Source organism: Cololabis saira, chromosome 21, assembly GCF_033807715.1.
Source record: "Cololabis saira isolate AMF1-May2022 chromosome 21, fColSai1.1, whole genome shotgun sequence".
Classification (NCBI taxonomy): Eukaryota; Metazoa; Chordata; class Actinopteri; order Beloniformes; family Belonidae; genus Cololabis; species Cololabis saira.
In genome coordinates, this window is record NC_084607.1 from 316678 (window position 1) to 325105 (window position 8428).

Here is an 8428-nt window from a genome sequence, read left to right on the forward strand (position 1 = left end):
GCAGGTTCCTCTAACGGAGCCAAAGCTCCATCGGGATTTGCAGGTTCCATCGTTGAGCTCCTGCCTCTAGTTTGTTCAGATCATGTGGTTGATTGTGAGATTGTTGCAGCTCCACTCTTGTGTAATTTATCTGATGATGTCGGGACTGTCGTGTCCTTCACGTGGTCGTGAACTTATTGTTGACGTTAAGTTTCTTCATATTCTGCACTTCACTGCATCACCAGTGAGTGTCGCCAACGGACAAAACCTCGGAAAAGTGCGTACAACAGCCTTAATGTGTGAGTGACGGACCGCAGCTTTCTACGTTCACGTCATTCTTTGTACATCCGACCGTGAGCGTTGAAAGTGGCGTACGCACGTTTTTTGTGCGCCGCACTCTTAGTACATAAGGCCCCTGGACCTGGACCTGGGGTTAATGGAATCATTTTAGATTAAAAGCCCGATAAGCAACAAATTCAAAGTTCTGTTACTTCTATATAAAGTCCTAAGGGGCCAAACTACTGGTTCCTCCAAGACTGAAAAGAAAAAGAAAAGTCTCTTGGCGCCATGGCGGAAACCGAACAGGAAGTCGGCCAGTTTCAATTAATCGTGTAATTTTGGCGCAATTTATGCCATTTCTTCGGCCGTTAATACGGCCCGAACCGTAACGTGCACCCAGGTTTGGTTTTATAAGACACAGATCAGCAGTATTTACCTCAGGTTTGGTTTTATTTAGATCTGCAGGATTTACCTCAGGTTTGGTTTTATAAGTAAGATAGTAGTAGTTTATAAGTTTGATAGTAAGAAACATACAATAGGTGTATTAATCGACTTAAAAAAGGCATTTGATACAATAGATCACACCATTTTAATTTCCAAGTTACATATGTATGGAGTGAGAGGAATAGTTCTGGACTGGTTAAGAAGCTACTTAGAAAACAGACAACAATATGTACAGTTTGCTGGTAACACTTCTAAATATATGAAGATTGAATGTGGAGTCCCACAAGGCTCGGTTTTGGGGCCTAAACTTTTTATTTTGTATATTAATGACATATGTGAAGTGTCTAAAATATTACAGTCTGTTTTGTTTGCAGATGACACAAATTTCTTTACTTCTGGTTATGATTTAAAGGTGTTAGCAGAGACCATTGCACAAGAAATGATTAAACTTAAAGGATGGTTTGATGAAAATAGGTTATCATTAAACTTACAAAAAACAAAATTTATGATTTTTAGTCATCGAAAAATTTAAAATGTGTCACTGTCTATAGACGGAGTAAATATCGAAAGAGTAAGTGAACTTAGATTTTTGGGTGTTGTACTGGATGACAAATTGACATGGAAAGCTCATATATCATATGTTAAAAAAAAGATTTCTAAGAGTATTTTTGTTCTGAACAAAGCAAAATATGTATTGGATTATAAGGCATTGCGAATTTTATATTGCTCACTGATTTTACCTTATTTCAATTACTGTGTGGAAGTCTGGGGCAACACATATACTAGCAATCTACATCCATTGTTTATCCAGCAGAAAAGAGCGGTGAGGATTATTCATAAAGTAAATTAAAGAGACCACACCAATAGATTATTTATTAATTCAGGATTTATTAAATTTAAAGAAATAGTTGAGTTACAGACATTATTAGTTATGCATAGGGCAAAAAGAAAATTATTACCAAGTAATCTACAGCAGTTGTTTGTTTTTTTTCCAGAAGATATAGAACATAGAAGGAAATATAATTTCAAACATCAGTATGCAAGGACCACTCTGAAGCAGATGTGTACATCGGTTGTGGGAGTAAAACTGTGGAACTCCTTACAGAATGATTTAAAGGAATGTACAAATTTACTTAGGTTCAAAAAAATGTATAAAGATAAAATATTTAAGTTATATGATCATGAATAGACTGGGATTTAAGCAGTATTATTAATATATGGTTTTATTTAAGTGTATATTTTTGTAAATATTGGTTATATTGACTGTTTTTTGTTTTGGTATTAATAAGGGGCAGGTAAAATAAGACTTGTCTTCATCCTGCTCCTTTTTGGTCATGGGTGGGTAGATTGACCACCATGCACGAAATAAATAAATAAATAAAAAATAAAAAATAAATAAGACACAGATCTGCAGGATTTACCTCAGGTTTGGTTTTATAAGACACAGATCTGCAGGATTTACCTCAGGTTTGGTTTTATAAGACACAGATCTGCAGGATTTACCTCAGGTTTGGTTTTATAAGACACAGATCTGCAGGATTTACCTCAGGTTTGGTTTTATAAGACACAGATCTGCAGGATTTACCTCAGGTTTGGTTTTATAAAACACAGATCTGCAGGATTTACCTCAGGTTTGGTTTTATAAGACACAGATCTGCAGGATTTACCTCAGGTTTGGTTTTATAAGATGCAGAGCTGTAGGCCAACACACGGCCAACGTTCCGGGGGCCGAGCTCGGGACTTGGCCGACCGGCAAGAAAGCTCCGGGGGTCGCCCACGAGGCCGGGCAGACCTAACCCGGAACCCGAGTCCGTGGTGCTGGCTGCGGAGGGTCCGGGTCGCGAGCTGCGGGGGGTCCGGGTCCATCACCGGAGCAGGGGCTGATGCGTCCGGGACCACCACCGACGACGTGCCCGAGACCACCGCCGGAACAGTGGCTAGCTGGGGCTGGCGCCGATGCTGTCGCTCCAGAGCCTGGATGCTCCGGGGCCCTCCCCGAGCCAGGCGTGTTCCCCAGAACGGCGACTCCTGCTCCTTGAGCCACCTCCTGTTTTCCCAGAGGGAAATCCAGAGGGAAATCCACTCTCCCGCTGGGTCCATCTTAGGTCGGTCCATTCTGTCACGTCTGGTGTACGGTGTGGACCCAAACGCAGGAGGCAGGAGGCAGGAGTTGCAAAAACCAAGGATTTATTCAGAAAAGGCAAAAACAAAGCGCTGCTTGGCAGGATCAAAACAAACTAAACATGGATAAAAAAACCTGAGGAGGAAAAACGTGGCAGGAAACATGGGGAACAAAACAGTACGGACCGACAGGGAACAAGGGATTGACAGGACCAGATATACACAGGAGATAACGAGACACGATGAGACACAGGTGCAGACAATCAGGGCAGATGGGACACAGGCGGGGCAAAACAGAAACTGAAAAGCTGGGGGGAATGTCAAACCCTGACATCAGGTTTGGTTTTATAAGACACAGATCTGCAGGATTTACCTCAGGTTTGGTTTTATAAGACACATATCTGCAGGTTTGGTTTTATAAGACACAGATCTGCAGGATTTACCTCAGGTTTGGTTTTATAAGACACAGAGCTGCAGGTTTGGTTTTATAAGACACAGATCTGCAGGATTTACCTCAGGTTTGGTTTTATAAGACACAGATCTGCAGGATTTACCTCAGGTTTGGTTTAATAAGAAACAGGGGCCTCATTTAAAATGGACTGCGTAGGAGTCATACTAAAAGTGCACGTACGCTCAAAAGCCGAAAATGGCGGGCGCAAAAAAAAATCCGGATCTATAAAACCGCGTGCACGCAGACTTCCACGTAAGGTTCTCTTTATAAATCACAGTCCAGCTGGAAGGCTGCGCACGTGAATCCGCCTGGTATCCCCGCCCTCTACACGCCCACTTTCTACCGAAAATGGAATCATTTTGCATATGAATGAGCCTGCTGAGCATGCGCAGTGGCTTCCTGCAACCTGTTTGGCTTCAGAATGAATGAATGAACGTGTCGAGCCACCGTGCCACTGAATTTCACTGAGATCTGAGATCTAGATGTTGTTGATGAGGAGGAGGACAGGAAAACCACATTATTTTGTTGTCACAGTAAAAGTAGAAAAATAAATAGTATAAAATAAAGCGAGTGAGTGGCAGCACGCCGTTGCTGCGCGGAACGCCGTGAGTTCCCCGGCGCAACAGGGGGACACACGCCCCCCCGTCTTTTCAAAATCATGTTTATTTTCCCCTTACTTTTTACAGTTTAAAAACTAACGGTAGGCTCAGCCTTAAATTGCAAATTATCAAGACACTGTATGAAAGCGATACGAGAACGGCCCCGCAGCCCTGCTTCACCACCACCCCCCCCTCCTCCTCTCTCCCCTCAGAGCGGCTCAGGGCGGGTTTATGGTTCTGCGTCACCAACGCAGAGCCTACGGCGTAGGTGCGCGTCGCCGCGTACCCTACGCCGTAGGCTCTGCGTCGTTTTAACGCGGGGCCATAATTTAGGCACCATATACAAGCAGCACGTAAAGGTTTCACGCGCCGGTAAAGCTCATATATATGAAAACAAATCTGAGTCCCTTTAGGGAAGAAATGAGGGGCTCCGTGGGGCTCCCTAAACGCAGCCCCTCATTTGTTCTGTCCTAAAGCGGTGAAGGAGGTTCCCGGCGTGTCACCGCGGCTGCAGTTCCAGCAGCACCAGAGTCCTGACTGACAGCTTCACACACAGAGGAACACGATCAGCGCTATATTATTTTATTTTATTACTTTATTATTTTAAGTCTGATATATTTTTTGATATGTGATGACATTATTAAGAGTATGACATGAATCTGGCTTCATTTCACCACCTCAAACCCTGCGTCGCCAGTTCCCCGTGTCTTAAGTAAATTCTTACGGGAGGGTCCTAGTTGCCGTAAAGATAAGCAGATTTTTCGGTTCGTTTTTTCTTTTTAGATCCGAGGATTTGCGTAGAAGGTGGCTTCCGCAACTTTCAGGCGCTTTTTCTGCGCAAGCAAGCTTTATAGATGAGGCCCCAGATCTGTAAGTTTGGTTTTATAAGACACAGATCTGCAGGATTTACCTCAGGTTTGGTTTTATAAGACACAGATCTGCAGGATGAGCCTCAGGTTTGGTTTTATAAGACGCAGCACTGACTGAAGTTACACTTCCCTCCCGGCCAATAGATAGTATTTATAGGCGAGCTGACTCCATGGGACCAGCGGATCTGGGATCAGATATTAACAACTGCTGCAGTTTAAATTAGCTCAGCGGCTGCAGCTAACCGCTAACTGAACAGGTCAAGCTGAAAGGTTAAGCATCTGCTGCAGGAAACAGCGTTTAGATATTCAGATTATCACTGCCAGGGACGGTTCAGGAGTGCATGTTAGCTTTAAACTGAGCCGACGACTCCTAGCATGGGAATACTTTAATACAACCGTCATCGGCGTCGCCAGACAGATTTTACTGGGGCACGTGCCCCAGTATTGATCTGCAGTGCCCCAGTAAAAATTTCACCAGTAAAAAATTTTAAAAAAAAGTTTTAACTCCACATAGCATACACCAGTGTTGTGCATGAACGCGTTCAAATGAACGCGTTCATTGAACACGTTAATTTCTGTGAGAACATTGAACTGAACGCAACATATTTACACATAAAGAACTTGAACGTGAACTTGTTCATTCTGCAGATCATGAACTGGAATTTTAACTGTTCAGATTATGTGAGTTGCAGCTTCACTGTTTAGGTCCAATTATTACGGAATAATCCTTCGTAGACAAATTGATAATGCACTAAAATGTTGGAGATTTACAGCCTCTGAATAAAGTTGAAACGCCACTAGGACAATACATGATTGTATTCAGCAGGGGTCTCCAACCCTGTCCTGCATGTTTTACATGTTTCCTGCATCATCACACCTGATTCTGATTAATGGTCCTAATTAGCTTGTCATCAAGGTCTTGACACTTCTGTTGATGACACAGCCACTTGTATCACGGTGTGCTGAAGCAGGGAAACATCTAAAACATGCAGGACAGTGTTGCCTCGAGGACCAGGGTTGGGAAACACTGATTTAAAGCACCATTTCAGCTTTTTTATTATAAATAAGTGCTAAAAAAATTTTAGCACTTAGAGATAAATTCTCTGTGCCCCAGCTGTGCCCCAGTACAGTCTTAAGTCTAGTGACGCCCCTGATAACCGTGTATGTTAGCTTTAAACTGAGCTGGTGACTCCTAGCTGAGGTTCAGGAGTGCATGTTAGCTTTAAACTGAGCTGGTGACTCCTAGCTGAGGTTCAGGAGTGTATGTTAGCTTTAAACTGAGCTGGTGACTCCTAGCTGAGGTTCAGGAGTGTATGTTAGCTTTAAACTGAGCTGGTGACTCCTAGCGCGGGAATACTTTAATCCAGAAGGATTAACACGCGGATCCGGTTGCTCAAGTTTCTGCAGCTGTGGAGCAAACAGGAGCAAAACTTACAATACACTTACAATACACTACACTATACTACACTATAGTACACTATACTACACTATAATACACTATAGTACACTATACTACACTATAATACACTATTATACACACTAATGCTTTTAAAAAATGGGCTGAGGCAGGAAAAAGCAGGCATGGTCCTCTCTTTGAAAATAAAAAAGTACTAATGCTAGATTTAAATATGCACTTCGCTACATTAAAAGAAATGAAAATACTATGAAGTCAGATTCATTGGCACGGAAGCTGCAAAAAAATAATGTTAATGACTTCTGGAAAGAAATAAAAACTATTAACAACTGCAAAACATCTCTTCCATCTAATATAGATGGTGTGAGTGGTCTTGATGAAATTGCACAGCTATGGCGGAAACAATATTTTGAACTGTTAAACTGTGTAAAGAGTAATTTGTTTGTAGTCGATAATGTAGAGTTTAATGATGATGCTATTGTCACTTCTGATGAGGTACATGAAGCAATACTGAAGTTAAGAGATAATAAGGCCTGTGGTCTCGATAATATTACAGCTGAACATATTAAGTTCGCGAGTAAGAAAATGTGCCCTCTGGTGGCTATGTGCTATACAGGTTTTTTTGTTCATGGAGTGTTACCTGATTCTATGATTTCTGTTGTGCTAGTGCCAGTTATTAAAGATAAAGTGGGGAAGCTGAACAGCTCAGATAATTACAGGCCAATAGCTCTGGCCAGTGTCATGTCCAAGGTGCTGGAGACAGTTCTACTGAGTAGACTTGAGAGATACATCATGTCTACAGACAACCAGTTTGCTTTTAAACAAAAGCATGGCGCTGATCTATGTATTTTTGCACTAAAGGAAATCTTAGAGAAATATAATAGTCATAACTCTACCATGTTCTTGTGCTTCATTGATGCTTCTAAAGCATTTGACCGTGTTAATCATGTGAAATTATTTTTGAAATTGTCTAAAAGTGGGGTCCCTGGTTTTTTAATTAGAATCCTGGTCTACTAGTACTCGCATCAGACAATGCGAGTGAGATGGGGGAATGTAACATCTGATCCCTTCCATGTGACCAATGGTGTCCGCCAGGGCGGAATCCAGTCTCCCTTTCTTTTTAATGTGTACATGAATGATTTGTCTCTGATGTTGAATACATGTGGTACAGGTTGTAGAGTTGGTGACCTACTAATTAATCACTTTATGTATGCAGACGACCTGGTCATCTTCAGCTCTTACAGTGCTGGTCTCCAACAGCTATTGAGAACGTGCACACAGTATGGTGCTGACTTTGACATAAAGTACAATGCTGGTAAGAGTAAAGTTATGATTATTAGAAGCAGAGAAGACAGAGAGTCAACCTTCCTTGACTTCCATCTGACTGGTACTGCACTCAGTGTGTGCAGTGAGATCAAGTATTTGGGGCATATTATTGTTAATGACTTGTCTGATGATAAAGATATGTACAGGCAGGGTCGTAAGCTCTATGCACAAGCAAACATGCTGTGTCGTAAGTTTAGCATGTGCTCTGTATCTGTAAAAATTGCATTGTTTAAAGCATATTGCACACCTTTGTACACAGCCCACCTGTGGTGCCGCTACAAACAAGTGTAGTATAGTGTACTATAGTGTAGTATAGTGTAGTATAGTGTACTATAGTGTAGTATATTGTAGTATAGTGTACTATACTGTACTATAGTGTACTATAGTGTACTATAGTACACTATAGTACACTATACTACACTATACTACACTATACTATACTATAGTGTAGTATAGTGTACTATAGTACACTATAGTACACTATACTACACTATACTACACTATAGTACACTATACTACACTATAGTACACTAGTCAAGTCAACATTATAATCTAAAATCTAAAATCTAAAATAAGATTTAAGTTTATTTTTAAATACTTGTTTACTTTCTATAAGACAGAGATAGTGAGGCAGATTATTCCATAGGGTTATTGCTCTATAGGTAAAAGATCGTGATAAGGCATTTGTTCTTGGGTGAGGCAGCTCCAGCTGACCTTTAGAATATAAAACAGGTAAAATACAAGAAAATATTGATGGTGGCCAAACTAATTGTAAACACAGGTGTCACTCATGAAGCTGGTTTCTGTTGCATAATATGACGCTCTGAAGCCTAAATCTCCGTTTTCCTCTGTTTAGACGCAAACGTGAAAACTGAGTTTTTGAAAATCTCCACCTTGGCCGGAGTTTTCAGAAATTATCGTTTTTGGTGACGAACGGCCAAAACGC